We start from the raw sequence: 22,137 nt of genomic DNA on the forward strand, positions 1-22,137 counted from the left end.
TGTGGGAATGTTGACTGGCTACACAGATACATTATACAAGATGTTATCTTAACTCACAAGTAGATTCTTAAATAAGAAATTATTCTAGTGTCTGTATTCTATCTATCTACGTAATTATTCTACTGTCCTTTTCTTTTCTTCTCTTTCTTCCTTCCCCAAAACCCCTCTGCAAGTGTGTGGGAGAGAATAAATAAAATTTACTTTTTGGAAGCTAAAATCTTGTTAAAACAGGTGTTTAATTGTGTGTTTTGCTTGTATTTCACCGGTTTTCGTATTTTGGTGAACTCAAATTCCTATTTTGGCTCAAATGAAGGGGTATCCAATTTTGGTGACTCCTTAATGTCATTCAAATGATTTGTGTGTGAAATTATTTTTTTTTGCACAACGATTATGAATTATCATTTGATAAGATTTTATTATGTGAATGGGAGTTATTATTTCATATTAGTGTTATTTTTTCAGTTTTATTATAGGTATTTTTTTAGTTTAATAACGTAAAATTAGCACAATTTTTTTTTAAAAGGGGCTATCACGGCGTTTTTAAAGAACGTCGTTAAATAACATCAAAGATATGGCGGCGCTTTAAAAACGTCGCTAAACAGCATGGTGACGTCATGTTACCGTTAGTAGAATTTTTAGCGACGTTTTTAGAAAACGCCGCCTATTGTCATATAGCGACGTTTTTAAAGTGCCATAGAGTTATAGTGATGGCCGCATCTTCGACGTTTGGTACAAAGCGCCGCAAAAGGAATTAGCGGCATTTTTTAAACGCCACTAAAAGTCTGATTTCCAGCAGTGTTGCTTTCAAGAATATCACGAATGTGAATGTAGAAAGGTGGATATATAATAGCTTTTTACGTCATTTCCTGGTTTTTCTCAATCTAAAATATGTGGAATTCAGTTAGGAGAACAAATTGAATCTTTTGTTCCAATTTGTAGTGCCCATGAAAGAGTGTGCTCTTCCCTTTAAGTCGAATTACATTATATCTGGCTATTGCTTATCAAGTCTTTTACACAGTTTAGTTTGTAGAAGAGAATTTAGAGGAATAAGTGTCTCTCTGGTTTTAAATTTTCAAATATTCTTTCAACAGGTTCTTGTTTTGAGGAACGCAAGGCGATACCATTGTCTTCTTCTACTTCTCCATATGCTTTGTGCCATTTGATATGAAGAAGACATTTATTCTCACTCAGGTTTTTTAAAAATCAAGTCATCATCATGGGTGGTTGTGCTTCGAAGCCTAGTAGAAAAATCAAAACTTATAAGAAGTACTTAAAAAGGTATCGCAGATGTGGCAAAAAGATTTCAACCGCCGTCCAGTGATGCAGGAAACTCTTTAGAAGATTTGCTGTTAGCGAGTTTGTCCGTGTGGACTTTGAGAAGGGTGCTACGACCACTTGTAGAAGATCTGAGGTATCTAATTTGACACTTCATCTCACCCAGCTGCAATGGAACCACAACCAAATTGATTCAAATGGTATGTTTCTGTCCTTGATTCAAAGAAAAAATTCTTATCCAAATTCATCTGAGTCAGATTTTTGACATAATTAGGTAGTTTTAACCAACCAATCACATGATGTCAGAAGTTTTAAAATTGGAATATGGGTTTCATTCAAATTGGATAAAAAGAATTCTAGTATGGATACCTTTTAATGGTAGTTCTTACGATGAGGGTACTTTGTTGATTAGGTACTTTGTTGACAAGTGAAGTTCTTTTTTTCAGGAATTTGTCAAGAGGAAGCATGGTTTGACTCTCACAGTATCCTGGAGTCTGATTCAGACGATGACTTCATAAGTGTTTATGGGGGTAAGTTAATATTTTTATCTAATTTGAATTTTTAATTAGTAACCGATTCTAGATTATGTTTTCCTTTAATTAATTACCAAAACTAGCTTGTGTATGTTGAATGGCCTTTCTCGTTTGCATTTCTTTCCTAAAATCTACGATGTACCTTAGGTTGTTTTAAATGCATCTTGTTACATAGTAACTCTGTTTCTTGAATTTGACTTTTAATCAAGAACTTTCATGGTTACTAAAATATCACTAACCTTTATTCTTAGTTTGAGAAAGGAAGTTTAACAGTAATTTTTGTATAATTCGAATAAGCATTATAGCAGGTCCATCTAGAAGATTCTTGTTACGTCCTAGAGCAGGGCTTCTCATTCCTTGTTCAGTGGGGGATAAGCCAACTCAGGGATGTTGGTGTCCTCTTGCACCTTCAATCTTTAAGCTCCTGGGTTTGAATTATTTCAGGCATGTCACCAGACTTTCTGTGCATTCATTGTTGTTCATTGTGCTTATTAATTGATATGTTAGCTTTGTAAATGAGGTTTCTTGATGTAGTGTCATGTGCATATCATGTGATAGATAGTGTATCTTATAAATAGAGGAGTACCACATCAGTTGTAAGGAGGTTGGATGTATTGAAATTGAATGGAATAGAGAATTTTTTTCTCTAATTTCTCTGTCTCTCTCTAGTTCTTGATTGACCCTTTCATCATTTTGGTATCAGAGCCTTGAGTTTGGATCGTAACCTTCTAAATTTTCAAGATTCATTACCTAGAAACTGACCTGAGTCGATTGCCCACGAAATCACATTGCGACTCAAAGCAAAATCGCATCTCCACAACTCGAATCCAAGTTTAATTGCAATTCGACCTTCTACTCTGGGTTGAATCTCATGTTGCACTCGTTGAATCATCCTTACGTACCCTGGCTGGTTTGCGATCTCCTGCAAAGCCTTGAATTTGATTCGAATCTGTTAGGAAATTGAAGTCTTCATTCAAGATTCGAGTTTGAAGCCAGTCACAGTCGCAAATCGAAGTTGTTGTTCACATTGCGATTTCAGAATCACAGAACACATCGATTCAAAGTTTTTGGATTTTTGCAATTGCGACCTGGTTCATTTGATTTGAGATCACGACTTCTGACCCTTGAATTCATCTGCGACTCACGTCATACCATCTTTGAATCTGGGTTTTGTTCTCTTGTGATGAAATCATACCTGGGCTGTTCTTTGAAATTGTTCTGGACTCGGTTGACTGAAATCAATATGTGGGTAAGTGATTCTTGAAGTCTTTAATTCCATCTGTGTTGAATTTCTTGTGTTATATCAAGTCTCGAATTCTTTAAATCTGTGTGCATCAATCTGAGTTCAATTTTTGTCTTCAACATTTTGGGTCTTGCCTCTGTTGTGACATTATCTGTTCACTATTCTGAGATTGTATATTGGTGCACTGTTTTATCAATATTCAACTGGGTGAAATTACTATGTCTCTGCATATTCTTGGGAATTGTTCAATGGTTCAACGAGGTCAAGGTTGTAGGGGTGGTCGTGGTAGGGCTAATATCCCAGATTTGGGTGATCATGATGGGGGTAATAGGATTCCGTATCCAAGAGATGAGATGGCCGAGATGAGACAGCAAATTGCCGCATTAACCGAGACGGTATAACGTCTCCTACCACTTACCGAGGGTAGTGATGGTTCCGATGAGACTGAAGGTGGTACTCATCATTCTTTTGATAATATCTTTTGGGCCCCACGACGGCGTCGAACGAATGTAAGTAGAATGGAACACAAATAGGAGAACAATATCAAGATTGAACTTCCCGAATTTCATGGAAGCCTCAATCTCGATGAGTTCATTGATTGGCTCAACACCATTGAGCGGATCTTTGACTATGGAGAGGCCTCCATTGAAAAGAAAGTTAAGCTTGTGGCTATTCGGTTGAAGGGGAGAGCTTCTGCTTGGTGGGAACAACTTCAACTCAACCGTTGCCGATGTGGAAAATGAGAAAATCCATGATTGGGAGAAAATGAAAAAGAAGCTAAAGGGCCATTTTCAACCATTCAACTACCTCCAAAGTGTTTATCAACGCCTTCATGTTCTCAAGCAAGATGGTAGTATGAATGACTACATGAAAGCCTTTTATCAACTCATTGCACGGGTTGACTTAAGTGAAAATGAGAAGCAACGGGTGGCCCGCTATGTGAGCAACTTGAAATCTTCCATCCAAGATGTTCTTGTCTTGCACACATTCTATAGTGTTTCCGAAGCTTCTAATCGGGCCTTCGCTATGGAGAATCAACAAAGCCGTCGTGCTTCCCAAATGGGACAATATTCCCAATGAGGGTTCCAAGGTGGTTTTAGACTGGGCCCTGCCACTCCTAGCTTTGCCAAAGCTAATCCTCCTTCCAAGTTTGTGGATAAGGGTGTTTCCTCCTCTCAAGCTCCTCGTTCTAATGGTGCTTCCGGAAACCAACATACAACATAAGGTGGGATATTCAAATGCTTTAGGTGTGGTGAACCGGGGCATAGATGTTCCGATTGCCGCAAGAACATGGGTAATAAACGGAACAAAACGCTTCTCATTAAAGAAGTTGAGGAGCATGGTGACTTTTAAAGATGCTCCAATCTTTGATCATTCAGGTAATGTGGCAATTGGTGGAGATAGTGATGAAGAAGAAGGTTTTGCTCTTATGTTGAAGAAGACTCTTCTCTCACCAAAACTAGAGAGCCAAGAAGATTGGTTGCGTACCAATATCTTTTACTCCACTTGCAACATTGGTGGTCGTGTTTGTAACATGATCATTGATAGTGGAAGTTGTGAGAACGTAGTTTCTCAAGAAGTGGTGGACAAACTCAATTTTCTGGTGGAGGAACATTCACATCTTTATTCTCTATCTTGGTTCAAGAAAGGCAATGAGATCAAGGTTACCAAACGGTGCTTGGTTTCATTTTCTATCCGGAAAAAATACTTTGATGAGGCATGGTGTGATATAGTGCTCATGGATGCTTGTCACATTCTACTTGGGCGACCTTGGCAATATACCTACACCGTTGTCAAGAATGATATCCTATTTACCTTTCTTCCAATGAAGGAAAAGGTTACTTCCAAGGATGTTTCAAAGTCATCTCCTCCACTACATTGCTTGCTTCCAAGGAGTTTGTGGAAGAGAGTCAGGATTTTGAAATTGTATTGGTGTTGGTTCTGGTTGTACACACGGGTGCTTCTAAAGAGGTGGCTACTCTTTTGGAAGAGTATTCCAATGTCTTTCCCCAAAAGCTTCCTCTCAATTTGTCTCCTATGCGTGACATTCAACATCGTATTGATTTGGTACCCGGGTCAGCACTTCCAAACAAACCGGCCTATTGCATGTCTCCAAAAGAGAAAGAGGAGTTACAACGGCAAGTAGACAAGCTTCTGGCTAAAGGGTTTATCCGGCCTAGCCTTAGCCCTTGTGGTGTTCTGGCATTTTTGACACCTAAGAAGGATGGGTCTTGGTGTATGTGTGTGGATAATCGTGCCATCAACAAGATTACAATTAAGTACCGCTTTCCAATTCCACTATTGGATGATATGTTGGATTGTCTTGCCGGATCAAAGGTGTTTTCTAAGATTGATCTTAGAAGCGGGTATCATCAAATCCGTATCAAGCCCGATGATGAGTGGAAAACGGCCTTTAAAACACCCCATGGCCTATTTGAGTGGCTTGTGATGCCATTTGGGCTTACCAATGCTCTGAGTACTTTTATAAGAGTGATAACACAATTGTTGCAACCATTTTTTGGGGGTGTGTGTAGTGGTCTACTTCGATAATATCTTGATCTATAGGCGAAGTTTGGAAGAGCATTTGTGCCACCTTCAGCAAGTCTTTGAACTTTTGAGGCGAGACAAGTTCTATGGCAACACTAAGAAGTGCACATTTGTCGTGGACTAAGTCATCTTCTTGGGATATGTTGTTTCTTCTCGTGGGGTGCTTATGGATGTGGAGAAGGTCAAAGCAATTATAGAATGGCCTACTCCTTCTAGTATCCAAGAAGTACAGAGTTTTCATAGATTGGCTACTTTCTATAAGCGATTTATCCGCAACTTTAGTAGCATCGCTGCCCCTTTGACCAACATTCTCAAGCTTCAAGCTTTTGAGTGGAGCAAGGAAACCGCGAGAGCTTCCATGTTTTGAAGAAGCTGCTTACCAAGGCTCCAATTTCGGCATTACCAAATTTTTCCAAGACCTTTGAACTTGATTGTGATGCGTCGAGGTTGGGTATTGGAGGCGTCCTTAGCCAAGAAGGGCGGCCCATTGCTTTCTTTAATGAAAAGTTAAATGGGGCTAAGCTCAAGTATTCCACTTATAACTTGGAATTTTATGCCATTATCCAAGCCATCAAGCATTGGAGCTACTATCTTGCATACAAGGAGTTTGTGCTCAACACCGATCATGAAGCTCTCAAGTACATCAATAGTCAATCCCATCTTAAAAAGCGCCATGCCAAATAGGTGGCCTACTTGTAACAATTCACATTCTCTTTGCAACACAAATCGGGGGTTCTTAATAAGGTGGCTAATGGGTTGAGTAGGCGCATGGCTCTCTTAATTGAAATGAAAAATGAAGTTGTGGGTGTTGATGAATTTCGCACATTCTATGCAAATGATCCTCACTTTTCCAAGATCTTTGATGCTTTGCAACGGGGGAAATAGGACAACTTATCCAAGTTACATGATAAGGGATGGTTTCCTCTTCCATGGCCTTAAGTTGTGTGTTCCTAGTTGCTCCTTAAGGGCACATTTGTTGGTTGAGCATCATAAGATGGGGCATTTTGGTAAGGACAAGACCCTTAGGTTGCTTCAAGATGCTTATTATTAGCCGGGCATGGCCAAGGATGTGCAAAGTCATGTGATGCGTTGTCAAATTTGTCAAAGGAGCAAGGGGACTACCACTAATGCAGGGCTATATCTACCTTTACTGATTCAGATGCTCCTTGGCGATGAATTAGTATGGACTTTGTGTTAGGTCTCCCTCCTACTCAACAGCAAAGTGATTATATCATAGTAGTGGTGGACCGTTTCTCCAAGATGGCACATTTCATACCTTGCAAGTAGACCGTGGATGCTACAAACATTGTTAATCTCTTCTTCAAGGAAGTCTACAAGTTGCATGGGGTGCCGACTTCTATTGTGTCCGATAGAGATGCTAAGTTCATTACTCACTTTTGGCGAACTTTGTGGAGGAAAATTGGCACGGCCTTGAGTTTTAATACTACATTCCATCCGCAAACCAATGGTCAAATGGAGGTAGTGAACCGTAGCCTTGGCAACTTGTTGCGGTGCCTTGTGGGGGATCACCCCAAGAGTTGGGATGGCATCATTTCTTTGGTAGAATTTACTTACAATTCATCTATCAACGCACCATCAATACTTCTCCCTTTGAAGTAGTTTATGGGACTAGGCCTTAAAGTGTGGTGGATTTGGTGCCTTTGCCACTCTCAATGAAAGGAAGCGTTAGGGCGGAGGATATGGCCACGTTCATGAAAAGCATTCATTCTCAAGTGAGGGCCCAAATTGAAAAGTCTAATGCAAAGTATAAGGCGGACGGTGACGTGCATAAGTGAAGAGTGGTGTTTGAAGTAGGGGATCTTATTGTGTGGGTGGTGTAGCACTTGTACCCTTTTTAAACTTTTGGGAAGAGTATTTGAATCATTTATTATGTTTTGGGAATCTTTATTGTTGTTGTATCTTGGTTTTGGATGAGTGAAAATTTAATTAAACTAGTTGGGATTGCTCGTTCACGCTTGTTTACGTTGAAAAGTCGTTTGGAAGCTTAAAAATCTTGTTCTGGGGTCGACACCGGTCTTAGTGGTGTCGGCACCTTCTCTTTTGTTGGCCACAAGGGTCGACACCAATCTGGAAAGAGTCGACCCTTGTTCTAAAATTGCTCACTGCATTTTGGTGTCGACGCCAATTTGGGAAGGGTCAACACCTTGCCTGTTACACTCTTTGCTTTTCTACCTGAAGGGTCGACACCTCTGCTGTAAAGGTTGACACATGTATTACTGTCAAACAAAAAGTTCCAGATTTTCTTCATAAGGGTCGACACCTGTGCTACAAGGGTTGATACCTGCGAACTTTTCTCCAGATTTTCAGTCCGGTTTTGGGTTTACTTTTTGGGGATTTTGACTTCATCTTTTGGGTTGACTTTGGAATTTTATTTTACTTTAACCTAGTACTATAAATAGGCTTCCACTCAACCTATTTCTTTATTTTTTTTTCTCTTTTCTCCCTCTAAAATCGTGAGACCCTCTCTCTCTTTCTCAAAAAGCACTTTTCACTCAAAATCTTTAGACCTACTCTCTTGGAAGCATCTTTTTGCCTTGCTCCTTTGAGAAAGATTGTAGATCTCATCAAGAGCTTCGTTTTAATCCAAGTAGAAGTTGGTTTCGACAACTTTGGAGCTTCAACCTTTTTGCTCATCTTCTCTTCTAAGCTTAAGGCAGGGACATTCTTGAGTTATATATACATGTTGTGCAAGGTTTAATGTTGGTTTTATGTTTATCTTGGTTCCATAATGAAATTTTAGTTTTGTTTCAAAATGATGAGTTTTTTTTAAAAACGAGGATCTAAACTTTAAATGTTCTAAGGGATCCTTGAATCCCTTGAATCCTTTTTCCTATGATATGAGAAAAATGATCTTGATGAGCTTTCACATGAAAATGGGTGGTGTTTTAGGTTTTGAGAAAGAACCCTAGAAATTTGGGGGTTTTTAAAAACATGAGGAAAACTATGAAATTCTTTTTTTCTTGTGTTTAAATAAGTAAATGAGCGTGGTTTTCACAATGTGATATAAAGAAATGATAATTTCCATGATATAAAAGAGTGGAGGACTTATTTTTTAAACTATTGTTGAATGTTTGGAAATATTTAAGTGGAAGATGATGGTTGTTGTGCATTATAGATTGTGAAAATTAATGTTTGAAAAACATTACATCTTGCATTGATGAGACTATATTGCTAAGCATTGTGAAAGGTGAAATTGTGGCTAAGTGTAGGTAACATGTGGTTATCATGGGAAAGAGTAATGAAAAGAGGTAAATGGAAAAATGTGATTGTTGATGTTATTGTCGAGACTTGGAAAATGAGAAATTATTTATGAAGTTATTATATAACACATGAGCATGCATGATTGAGGAATGGAAAATTGGTATGAACCATGGATTACGGGAATCGCTATGAGTTAAAGGTATATATATTATTTTGTGATATAACACTGAAGAAAGAAAATGAGAAATGTATTTATTCAATATTGTTGTCATGTACTTGAATGGAGAAATGTTTTGAGTTATGGAAAATCATTGCATTGCATATTCATTCAATTATCATTTTTTTTGCATTGTAAAGTCTGATTGAAGATATTTATTTTATGAAAGAAAATAATGTTGTGATATGAATTATGGAAATGTGAAAAGGGGTAAATACGGTGGTAAGTCTGGTTAGGGGGTGTAGATGAATTTTGTTAAGTTGGCCTGAGTGTCCATGGTGAAAGACCAGAAAATCGCACGGATAGGTGTCGAGCCTTCCGGTTAATCCCGGTAAAAATAACAGTTTGGTAGTACTCGCAGAGTCTACTTGCAGACACCAGCCTAGGGATTACCAGTGTCGTATTTACCGCCCCTGTTGATTAAAATTGAAAGTTTTTGAAATGTGTTGCGATTGCAAGCTTTTGTTGAAAAATGGAAATCTTTAAGAAAAGCATGAAATGAAATTTCTTTGAAAGAGCATGGCATAGCATTGGCATATGCATTATTTTTTATTGAGAATTGCATAACTGTATATACTTTGTTAGAATTCTCTACTAGGCATTATGCTCACCCCTATGGGATTTGGTGCAGGTTAAGATGTAGTGGTCCCGCCGGGCTAAGGGCATGGATATGTTTTGATGAAGAGTAGTCTTGCTCTTCCATTTGTTGTAATCTTTTTGTAAGCCAAGGGCTAATGTGTATGGGTCCGAGAGACCATTTTGTGTAATCGAGCTATTGTCTTGGAAGATGTAAGCCCTTAAGGGCATTTTATTTGTGTTGAGATTAGATGCTTTACATGTTGTAGATTCATGTATCTTTATATTCTTGAATGTATAAACATTGATGGTATATTATGTAAAGGTTAGAGTTATGACAGTATTTATTGGGTGAATGTTGATTAATGTGGGTGGTTCATGTTGTATTATTTCGGGGCGTTACAAGTGGTATTGAGCAAAGAGCGATATCCCCATGGCAACTACACTAAGTTGAGTGACAAGAAGGTGGGACCTTGTGAGGTGTTGCGCAAGATTAACGATAATGCTTATAAAGTCAAGCTACCGCCTCATTTAGGCATCTCCAATACCTTTAATGTACAACACCTTGTACCCTACATTCCAGATGCCTCTTCCATTGATGATACCTCTACCCTTGTAGATTAGTTCCTTGAAAAGTTGTCATCTCGTACTTTGGTTTTTGTATCTTTTATTTCTAGTATTGGTTGTATTTTGTTGTCTTCACTTGAGGACAAGTCTTTTCTTAAGAGGGGAAGTATGATGTAGTGTCATGTGCATATCATGTGATAAATAGTGTATCTTATAAATAGAGGAGTACCACATCAGTTATAAGAAGGTTAGATGTATTGAAATTGAATGGAATAGAGAATTTATTTCTCTAATATCTCTCTCTAATTTCTCTCTCTCTCTCTAGTTCTTGATAAACCCTTTCATCATTTCTGTGGTATAAACTTCTAACAATCTATTTTGCAGAGATAAACGGAAATACTCTACTCCAGATTACAGCCCATATACTCCAATTGGTGTTGATTTATTTGTATGCCCAAAAAAAAATCAATCACATCGCTCAACACCTCGAGCTTTCTTGTCTTAAAGCACACAAGAAAGTCCCGTCATTGCTGATTGTTAATATACAGATATTTGTTTTCATTTATCTCTGGTTTTTCTTAATCATAACTTCTTACATTAACTCTTTTTGGTTGGGAGTATTGAAGGGGTCAGATCTACCTTAAATACCCCATTTTACAGCTCATTTGGTTCCTTCTATGATGCGGGTTGTGATTGTAATAAGAAAAATGGGGCACCTTAATGAGTTGTTTGTCATCCCTTTTCACGAAATTGTGCTTGCATTCCTCATTATGGTTTACAGTGATTGAGAGAATCGAAGGATTGTAAAATGTGGAACCTATGGTTATGTTTTCCAAACACAATAAGGGAGGTAATAGTGGTCAAAAATGAACTGCAATTTTATCAACTTATATGAGAAACTAACTATGACACTAGAAATGACTCGTCTTGTAAAATTTTTATATCCGGATGTTCTCTTGACAGGTGCCTACTTATCCTACTACCATGTTCCTTGTTGATAACGACGGGGAGGGCATGAGCCTCGTATTATATTTCAAAGTATCCGAGAACTTCAACAAAAAGATTTCTCCTCAATTTCAAGACAGTATCAAGGTACTTCCACATTCCCGCTTACAATTTGGCCCTTTATTAGTTTTAATGGCAGTTGGGGTATTAATATTCTCACGTTCTTTTCATTCTCTCAGTTTACTTAGGTCATATAATGTACTTTTTATTTTTATATTTTAAATGAGTGCTAGTATATATATATTTGGCTAAGTTTCTACTTGATGAAAAATATTCGACACAGTTATTACTTTCTTGCAATCTTCCATAAGGTTTTAGTTGAATGCATTGCTTTGATTTGAGACAGAGGCTGGTTGAAGATGAGATGGAAACGGTGAAGGGGTTTGCGAAAGAATCTACAGTTCCTTTCAGAGAGAGGCTGAAAATCATGGCCGGGGTGGTTAATCCAGAGGACCTCCACTTGAGTTCTGCTGAAAGAAAACTTTTGCAAGCTTATAATGAAAAGCCCGTGCTCTCACGCCCTCAACACGCTTTCTATAGTGTAAGTTATATTCCACTTTTTACTTTCATATGACATTCTATATATTTGCAAAGTTTTCAAAGTTTTTTGTGGATGTAAAAGGACCAAGAAACGATAGAAACTCATAAGCTGCTTGTTTGGCTACAGACATTTTATTAGTTTGTGAGTGTTACTGTGTTTTGTATCAAGATTAATATTGTCCTGTTTTCGTTTTTTTCTTCAGGGACCAAATTACTTTGAGATTGACCTTGATATACACCGGTTTAGCTACATATCCAGGAAAGGACTTGATGCATTTCGAGAAAGGTTGAAATACGGAATACTTGATCTGGGTTTAACTAAATAGGTACGATTATATCTCAAACTCTTCCAATCTGAAAATACGGTGAGTTACATAAGAATGAAAAGTTTAGTAAAAAAATGATGTGTCTCTAATCTTTCGGGAATTAGGACTAATTGTTTTTTTTTTTTTTTTCTTTTTTTTATCATTTCACTATACTGATAGACACAAAAGCCAGAGAAGCTGCCAAAGAAAGTCATGTGTGTTGTTCCAACCCCATGCATGCATGTAGAGATGCATGTAGAGAGTCATGCAAAGATGGCGTAAGAAGACCTCCACTGGAAACTATTTAAGAAGGTAGAAATTTTTGATGGGTTGGTATCCCTTTCTCTCTCTCTTTCATCTTTGTGTATAAATAGAGATGGGGGGAGAGGATGAATTGCATCAGAAAATAGAGATAGAGAGCTGTGAGTTGAGTGGTTTGTGTTTGTAGAGTAGTTTTTGAGATAAAAAGTACAAAAACTTGTTTGGTTTGCCTTTTTTCAGAAATGATTTTGGAAAATTGTTTTGGGGAGAGATTTTTAAAAAAAGTGATTGATTTAATGTGTATGAGAAAGAGAGTGATTTTGGAAAGAAGCAAACCAAACAAAATTTTGAGATTTTTTTTGAAAAAATTTGTTTGATTTGATTACTCTTGAAAATTTATTTGTAGAGAATTTTTTCCAAAAATTTTTCCCAAAAACAAACCAAACAAGCCCTTTATCTCCTCCTCTGTATAAAGGGCTTGCTCCATTTTAGTGAAATTCTCTTTTCTACTCCGTGGACGTAAGCATTGGGCCGAACCACGTAAATATTGTGTTCTCTGTGTGTGTGAGATTTATTTTCTGCGTGTGTTTGATCCTAACAAAGTAGTATCAGAGCAGGTTTTGTGCGTTTTCAGAAAAACAGAGTGTGTTTTTTAAAAATTGCCCAGAAATCATAGTGGTCTAAATCCACTTTTGATCACATCAGCTTGAAGCTCCCAACAAGTCGAGCATAACCGTGAAAACCGCGTCAAAAACCGAGCTCAGACGACTTCACACATGCCACTGACGTCGTTCTCACGCGCACCCACGCAACGTATGCGCTGCCAGAGGAAGAAGACGCGTGATCCCACGAGCAAGCAAGCGCCACACGCGCGGACTAGACGATCTGACGTCATTCGCTGACGTCACTTGAGCCGCTGACCAAGCTGCGTTGACCAAGCCAAGTTTAAGCCGTTGACTGGAGCCGCGCCGCTGACTAAACTGCGTTGACCAGAGCCGCTAACCAAGCTGTCAAGCCGCTAACCAAGCCGCTGACATCAGCCTAACGCCAGCCAAACTGGAGAAATTATCTGGTGCTTCTCAGCCGCACCAGAATTCACCAATCTGAACCGTTCAACATGTTTTGGCTTGATCTAAGCCATTTGAGGTCCGATTTAGGTGATCTAATAGTGCTTTCCAATTATTTGGAATATTCTGGACACATCTGTATGGTCAGATTCTGCAAATCAGATTTTCAAAAAAATTTAGTCTTTATTTTGGAAATTCGAAGTGTTTTTCCGACTAATTTGATTAGTTCGGACTCAACGACGAAGTCTGATGAAGGAATCAACGTCGACTTTAGGTTCCATGATAAAGATGAATGCTTTCAATTATGCCATTTGGAAGCCCAGAATGGAGGATGTCCTATATTGTCGAGATTTGTTTGACCCCATTGAGCTTAATAGAGTTAAACCAGCAACGAAAAATGATGAAGGCTGGAAGCGGAAGAACCGAAAGACCATTGGCCAAATCAGACAATGGATCGATCATAGTGTCTTCCACCATATCGCCTAGGAGACTGATGTCTACGCTCTCTAGATGAAGTTAGAAGGCAGGTACCAGTCAAAGACTGCCGAAACAAAGCCCTCCTGATGAGAAAACTTGTGAATTTGAAGCTGAAAGGCGGTATCTCTTTTGCTGAACACACCAGTGAGTTTCAAAATCTGGTGAACCAACTGGCAACTGTCAAAATGGAGTTGGATGGTGAGATGTAGGCCCTATTGTTGCTCAGTTCTTTACCAAACAGTTGAGAGACATTGGTGGTGTCCCTCAGCAACTCTGCACCAGAAGGAAATTTGACCATGAGCATGGTTTACAGATGCTTTATTCAGTGAAGAGGCAAGAAAGAAATACATGGGTGGAGATCAGTCCCATGCCCTCGTCATAGAAAATAAAGGTCAAGGTAGAGGTAGAGGCAGAGGCAGAAGCAAAAGGAGAAGACGTAGCAGAGGAAGATCTCAAGACAGAGGGAAATCCAGAAAAGGTACGAGCCGGCCAAGGTTCAAATGTTACCATTGTGGCTAGGAGGGTCACATAAAGAAGTATTGCTATGCCTTGAAGGGAGAACAAAAACAAGGCACTAAGCAGGCAAAGACTGAAGATGGGAACACTGCAGTTACTGTCTCAAAGGATATTGAATTATTCTCTGTTAAAGAAAAAGAATGCCTCCATATGTCAGACAACGACACCGAGTGGGTGGTAGATACAGCAGCTTCCTACCACACTACATCCCAGAATGAGTTCTTTAGTACGTACCAAGCTGGAGATTTTAGTACAGTGAAGATGGATAACTCCAGTTTTTCGAAGATTGGGGGAATTGGTGATGTTCGCATCCAAACCAAAGTTTGGTGCGCAATGGTGTTGAAAGATGTCAGGCATGTTTCCGATTTACACCTGAATCTTATCTCAGGGATAGACTTAGATTGACAAGGCTATGAGAACTACTTCGGCAAAGGCATATGAAAGTTGAAAAAGGGATCTCTGGTGGTAGCCAGAGGACAGACAATTGGCACACTGTACAAGCCTCGTGTGGAGCTGAATTCAGATAGCCTCAACGTAGCAGAAGATGAGGCATCACCAAATTTGTGGCACAAAAGACTGGGTCACATGAGTGAAAAAGGGTTGCAAATTCTGGCAAAGAAGTCTCTTATTTCATTTGCCAAAGATGCAAAATTGAACCCTTGTGACAACTACTTGTTTGGAAAGCATCATAAAGTCGCTTTCCATTCATCATCTAGAAGACAATCAGAGTTGTTGAGCAAAGTATACTCTGATATTTGCGGTCCCATAGAAGTGGAATCTTTGGGTGGCAGAAAATACTTCCTGACGTTTATTGATGACGCATCACGGAAGGTATGGGTTTATGTCCTAAAGACCAAAGCTAAGGTGTTCCAGCATTTTCAGACATTTCATGCCATGGTAGAAAGGGAGACTGGAAAGAAGTTGAAATGTCTCCGAACAGACAATGGAGGCGAGTACCCGTCAAAGGAGTTTGAAGCCTACTGTACTACTCATGCCATCTGGTATGAGAAGATTGTTCCTGGAACCCCACAACACAATGGTGTAGCTGAAAGGATAAACCGAACCATTGTGGAGAATGTCAAATGTATGCTCAAAATGGCAAAGCTGCTAAAGCCATTTTTGGGAGAAGCTGTTCATGTTGCTTGTTATTTGACCAATAGATCGCCATCAATTCCACTGAATTTTCAGATTCCAGAAGAAGTATGGTCTGGAAAGGAGATCTCTTACTCTCACTTGAGAGTGTTTGGATGCAAAGCATTTGCACATGTATCCAAGAAGCACAGACAGAAGCTAGATGATAAAACCACTTCATCCATCTTTATTGGCTATAGAGATAAAGAATTTGGATACAGATTGTGGGATCCGAAAAATAAGAAGGTCATTCGAAGCCGAGATGTGGTATTTCAAGAAGGCTAGACCTTAGAAGACTTTGGGCAACCAGCCAAACCCAAAGTTAATGATGTTTCAGAAATTATTCTGAATCCTGCACCATCACAGCACGCCACTGACGCAAAAGAGCTACCGCAGCATGCGACCAATGATGTAGAGTTGCAATATAGATTTCTAAAAGAAAAAGATCCAGAAGCAGAGGGTGTTGAGCAGGAGGAGCCACAACCCCCTCGCCAAAAACTGTTGGCCCACAATTACGAAGATCAACAAGAGAGCCTAAGCCGTCGTCAAAATACCCTGCTTCTGAGTATATTTTGCTTACTGATGAGAGGGAGTGAGAAAGTTTTCAAGAAGCTCAGAATCATAAGGAGAAGAGTAGCTAGCAACAAGCTATGCAAGAAGAGATGCAGTCCGTGCAGAAAAATCAGACTTATGATTTGGTGAAACTTCCCCAAAGTCGAAAAGCATTGCAGAACAAATGGGTGTTCAAGTTGAAAAAAGATGGCAGCGGAAAGCTAGTCAAGTATAAGGCTCGATTGGTTGTCAAAGGTTTTAGGCAGAAGAAGGGTATTGATTTTGATAAAATCTTCTCACCAGTTGTGAAAATGACATCCATTCGAGTAGTTTTGGGACTAGCGGCTAGTTTGAATTTGGAACTTGAAAAGATGGATATGAAAACGGCATTTCTCCATGGTGATCTGAAGGAAGAAATTCACTTGGAGCAGCCAGAAGGTTTTGAAATCAAAGGGAAAGAAAACTTAGTCTACAGATTGAAGAAAAGTCTCTACGGCCTCAAACAAGCGCCGAGACAGTGGTACAAAAAGTTTAACTCATTCATGATCGGTCATAAGTACAAGAGAACTGTTGCAGACCAGTGTGTTTATGTCAGGAAATTTCCCGGTGGAAACTTCATCATACTCCCGCTCTATGTTGATGACATGCTGATCGTTGAACAAGATGCCATAGTAATCAGATCACTGAAGAAGGAGTTATCTCAGTCTTTTGACATGAAGGATCTAGGCCCTGCACTGCAAATTTTGGGCATGAAAATTATGCGTGACAGGAAAGCCAAGAAGTTGTGGCTGTCACAGGAAAAATACATTGAACGGGTGATTGAGAAGTTCAACATGAAATATGCCAAGCCAGTCAGTACTCCGCTAGCTAATCATTTCAAGCTAAACAAGAGTTCCTGTCCCTCATCTACAAAAGAAAGAGAAGAGGTGGAGGCTATTCCCTACTCATCCGCCGTAAGGAGTTTGATGTATGCAATGGTGTCCACCCGACCAGATGTTGCTCATGCGGTTGGAGTTGTAAGCAGATTCCTTTCCAATCCAGGGAAAGAGCATTGGGAAGCAGTCAAGTGGGTTTTGAGATACCTTGAGGGTACATCTAAAATGTGTTTGTGCTTTAAAGGAGCTAAACCAGTCTTGGAAGGCTATACTGATTCAGATATGACAGGCGATCTTGATGGTAGGAAATCTACATCAGGATTTATGTTCAATTTCGCAGGAGGTGCTGCGTCTTGGCAGTCCAAGCTGCAGAAGTGTGTTGCTTTATCCACAACCGAGGCAGAGTATATTGCCATTGCAGAAGCTAGAAAAGAGATGTTGTTGTTGAAGCGGTTTCTCCAAGAGTTGGGATTAAAGCAAGAAAGGTTCACGGTACATTGTGATAACTAAAGTGCCATAGACCTGAGCAAGAATTCGATGTACCATTCTCACACAAAGCACATTGATGTTCAGTATCATTGGATATGCAAAGTGATGAACAAACAATTATTGAACTGATCAAGATCCACACAAATAAGAATCTAGCTGACATGCTTACAAAGGTAGTCTTGAGAGACAAACTCAAAATTTACAGAGACATTGCAGGGATGGACTTCAAGTGAGAAGTCAGTCATGCATGTGGGTATGGAGGGGGAGAATTGTTGTTCCAACCCCATGCATGCATGTAGAGATGCATGTAGAGAGTCATGCAAAGATGGCGTAAGAAGACCTCCACTGGAAGTAAAAGTCTATGCTGGGCATATCTGCAATCTTCTCCCTTCTCTTCACGTTGTTGCTGTTTGTTGATTTTCACCATTAACTATTTAAGAAGGTAGAAATTTTTGATGGGTTGGTATCTCTCTCTCTCTCTCTCTCTCTCTCTCTCTCTCTCTCTCATCTTTGTGCATAAATAGAGATGGGGGGGAGAGGATGAATTGCATCAGAAAATAGAGAGAGAGCTATGAGTTGAGTGAGAATTTTTATCTCCTCCTCTGCATTTGTATTTTGCTCCATTTTAGTAAAATTCTGCTTTTTGCTCCGTGGACGTAGGCATTGGGCCGAACCACGAAAATATTGTGTTCTCTGTGTGGGTGAGATTTATTTTCTGCGTGTGTTTGATCCTAACAATGTGCCGCGTGCGGTTGAACAAAATTGATTTTCAAAATCATGGTCAGATACCTAGATTTGTAACAGTAGAGGATGATATATTTGGATCAGGAACTGGGGAGTCATGTATTTAATGTTACAACAGTTCAATCAATTTTTAGAACCTTGTAAAATTTGAACCATGATTCAATTTTATTTAAATGAAAGGGAAAAAAGAGAGTAAAAAGAAAAGTTAACCCTTTTAAATTTAAAGTTTTTATTATTGCCTTAATTTAATGATTTAGATTTGTTATTCTTTGCCTTAGTCTATGAAATGCATTTTAATGGCTTCATTTGGAAAGTGAGTTAATTTTTTAACTTTTTAATTTTTTGATTATTTTAGTCTAGGATTAAAAAGTTTTGTTTGCATTGAGCTTTTTGACTTTTCTGACTTTTGTGAGAACAAAATAAAATGATTATAATTTGGATGTGACATTTTACCTTATTAACTTTTTAACCTATTTTGTTTTTTTGTAACTATTTTATCTTAGTAACCCCAAGAATTAACATGCCAAACGAGGGCACTTTATCGCGTAGTGGTGAGACTTAAAACTAGAGGTGAGCAGCAGATATTCTGATTCGTCTAAACCGATTGAACCGAACTGATCTGCCGCATTTTAGACGAATACGTGATGACGAGTGGACGATTACGGATTGATTTTTTCAATCTGCCTAGTTTTGGACAGATGGCGGATTTGAAATTCCTTTGGCCGCAACTGAACAGCCAAATCACGAGCATCCTTAATAATTTGTAAGACTTTGTGTTTTTAATTTATTTAGACATTCTGTTTGTGTTTTTAATCGAAAAAAAGTTTAGATATTGTATTGTGTTTTCAATTTATTTTTAATTTGAAAATCTTTTTATCAAATGGTAAGGGTTGATATTTAATATTTTTGTGTGGAAAATATAAGACTTAATTTTATCATTTAAAAAAAAAATCAAATTAAATAATTTTTGATTAAAAAAAATAATGAAATAGTTTTGATAATGCATAGTTTTCTTATATATTCGAATTGCTCGGGTCATGAGAAGCCCTCTATGAGCTTTGTCTAAATTTAATTCAGGCCGACAATTAGATCAAAGTTAGGGGTACAATTTAGGCAGGCTCAACCCGAGTAACCTGAACTCAGTCCGAATTTTTTTAAGGCTTGGACAAGATAGTTTTAAATTCAGTACCGGCTTGGGCAAAAATTTAGAAGCCCGAATTAAATTTGGACGAGCTTGGACAAAGACATCAAACAAACCAAGCATCCCGAAACCTGAATTTTACATATATAGATATATATATATATATATATATATAAAAATTATTAGCCATTACATGATATTAAAATAATTTAAATTATTAAATCATATTGAATATATATTATATATACAAATAATATAAAATCTTATTTTTTTTATTTTCACTCATAAACTGTAAAGATTACTATTGCGGCATCTCTCTTACATTATATAAATTATTTGTTTTGATGGTACTAATGATTTTCTATATATATAAAAAATGTATATAAAGTCAAATTTTAATAATTTAATAATGTAGTTACAAAAAAAAATACAATTCAAGCAATTCAAACAATTCGAGTTTAACTTGGATCGAGCTTGAACAAAGAATCTCGGGTTACAATTCGGGCTTAGGCGGGCCTGGGCAGATCTCAGCACAACTTGGGTTGGGCTTGGACAACCTTGCAACCCACCCAAACCCGCCCGAATTGCACCCCTAATCAAAGCCCTTACCATACATAAAATTATATTATTCAATTCCTAAATTTTTTTAGATTACACTCAGATTTTCTTTTCCCAAGTTGCACCCCCTAATGTCGATAGAGTGTTGGAAAATTTGAGAGATTTTATTATTTTCGTTTTTAAAAACACAGAAAACAAAAAATCCAAGTGACAAAGTGTCGTAGTATAGGTGGATGTCCTGGACCCAAACTTAGTGGGCTCAAGCGATGGAGCAAACCAATGCTAGCTAAGTCATCACGATATTAAAAAGAGTTGGACATTTAATTTTTATGCTTTCGAAAACCACTATTTGCAAAAAAAATCTCATTATTTTGTCAGCACCTACATCTAGTAGGGTTTAATGAGAAGTAGTTTGTTAGCTTGAAGTATGCTTGATCTGATTCATTTATTGATGCCTCATAGATTTTTTGTGGCATGTATTCAATTCACAACTAATTAGTATTGGATGGATACTATGAAGGTAGAATTTATTAAATCAATACAGTGTTAACAAATTATTTGATAAATAAAATCTAGTGAAAAAATATATTATGTAGTATTTTTTAAAAAAAAAAAATTGGGAACGTCTCCATAGCAAGTTACATTGATCCATCCATATAAAACAAATCCAGGATACACACAATCACTCGCCAATCATGTGTATTGGATAAGTTTGGGCATGTCATTAGAAAAAATTGTCCAAAAAATCCAAGTTCATAATTTGTTTCAGAGACTCAACATATTTTACTCCTAAGAATAGAACCCATGACCATTAACGAGAAGAGTCATGATAGCTTATGGGTTTAGAATTAGGGTTTATTGCTAGGTAGAGAGGGAATATTTATAGACATCAATTCATATAAAAGGTCCAACAAAACAAATTACAAGTCTAACACCAAACCATTACAAGAAAGAAATTCATAATAAAGAAGAAATAAATAATTAAATAAAGACCATCTAATACGACCTAAATAATCAAAAAAAAAAAAAAATTATGACAGTGATTGATCCCCTGATCTCTCAGTTGTATCATCATCTTCATTTAAGTAGGTTCGGATGACATTAATGTTTGAGAATGATAAAAATGTGATCTGTGAATTTTTATAATATTAGTATTTATTTAGATGACGTAGATATGAGAATGTAATTCTTAATTTTTCAATCTATTTGGATTAGTTTTGTAGATTGAACGAGAATCTGATTCAACTCCACATTTAATTCAAAAATAACAAAAAGTTTGAGGTTGATTTATTTCCTTTTATATTCCTATATTTTTTCCATGCACAAGTTTTTTTGAATTATCCAAACAATGGAAATTAGATTCCTAAGACTGTGATACCCATTTTTGGTCTTCTATTCCTATCATGGAAACATAATTTATCTTGGATAGCAGGAATTCTCGGAGGAAATAAGAGTTTAATTTTGGATTCCAATGATTCCATTGTTTCGAATCAAGTAGAAATCATTTTCCTTATATAAACTAAATACCAATTAATTTTCTCACTGTCCCTCAGGCACATTCCTGAGAAGTGTTAAATATATAGGACCACTCACTTTTGTTTAGAAGTGAAAAAATAAGTTAAGAAATATAATTATATGTCACATTTTTTTAAAAAAATTTAATATCTTTTGATAGAGAATTTATAACGAAAACCAATACTTGAATAATAAGAACGCATAAATTTTATTACTAGTAATGACTTTTTCATTTTCCCTCAAAACTTCTTTCATCCAATTTCCAAAAATAGCCTAAAAGTAAACACAAACACACACCCCCCCCCCCCCCAACAACAACAAAAAAAAAGTAAAATAAAATAAAAATAAAAATAAAAAATAAATAAAAAACCTTGTTTGTATGAATTTTGAAAGGCAAAGGCTCGGCAAGACATCTGCTAATCCAAACCTAGGCCTGGTCCCAAGTTGCTATTTAAGCCCAAAGTTAGAATCCGATTGAAAGGCTCACATCATGGCCCAAAGTTGCCCACAAATGCAAGACTTGGGTTGTGATTTGGATTTTATGGATTTGAAATAAAATATGATATATAAATTTTAATATTGAATTTGAGAGTTTTACTGTGATGGGTTTGAAATAATAATACTATAAATGTAGCTATTTATTTTCTAAGGAGTTTACTTTAGTAGATGAGATATTTCTTACCAAACGTGATATTTGAGTTCGAATCTTATCACTATGTACAACTTCTCATTCTCTATTTTCCTCTTGGCAATTGTCAAGAAAAATCATTCATACTAAGAA

The 22,137-nt window shown here is 37.5% G+C and overlaps 1 pseudogene across 1 annotated transcript in view; it reads left to right on the forward strand.

The window, feature by feature from the left end:
* The window catches only part of LOC114309487 (uncharacterized), a 34,866-nt pseudogene extending 16,548 nt beyond the window's left edge, over positions 1-18,318 (forward strand). Inside the window, exons 3-10 of the transcript XR_014331227.1 lie at positions 1,722-1,805; positions 2,117-2,252; positions 10,565-10,734; positions 11,144-11,272; positions 11,532-11,726; positions 11,929-12,051; positions 12,211-12,251; positions 18,144-18,318. The product of XR_014331227.1 is annotated as an uncharacterized LOC114309487 (transcript). The remainder of the gene's footprint in view (positions 1-1,721; positions 1,806-2,116; positions 2,253-10,564; positions 10,735-11,143; positions 11,273-11,531; positions 11,727-11,928; positions 12,052-12,210; positions 12,252-18,143) is intronic.
* Positions 18,319-22,137: the final 3,819 nt, after the last annotated feature.

The sequence above is a fragment of the Camellia sinensis genome, chromosome 5, assembly GCF_055761805.1.
Source record: "Camellia sinensis isolate YWXY chromosome 5, ASM5576180v1, whole genome shotgun sequence".
Classification (NCBI taxonomy): Eukaryota; Viridiplantae; Streptophyta; class Magnoliopsida; order Ericales; family Theaceae; genus Camellia; species Camellia sinensis.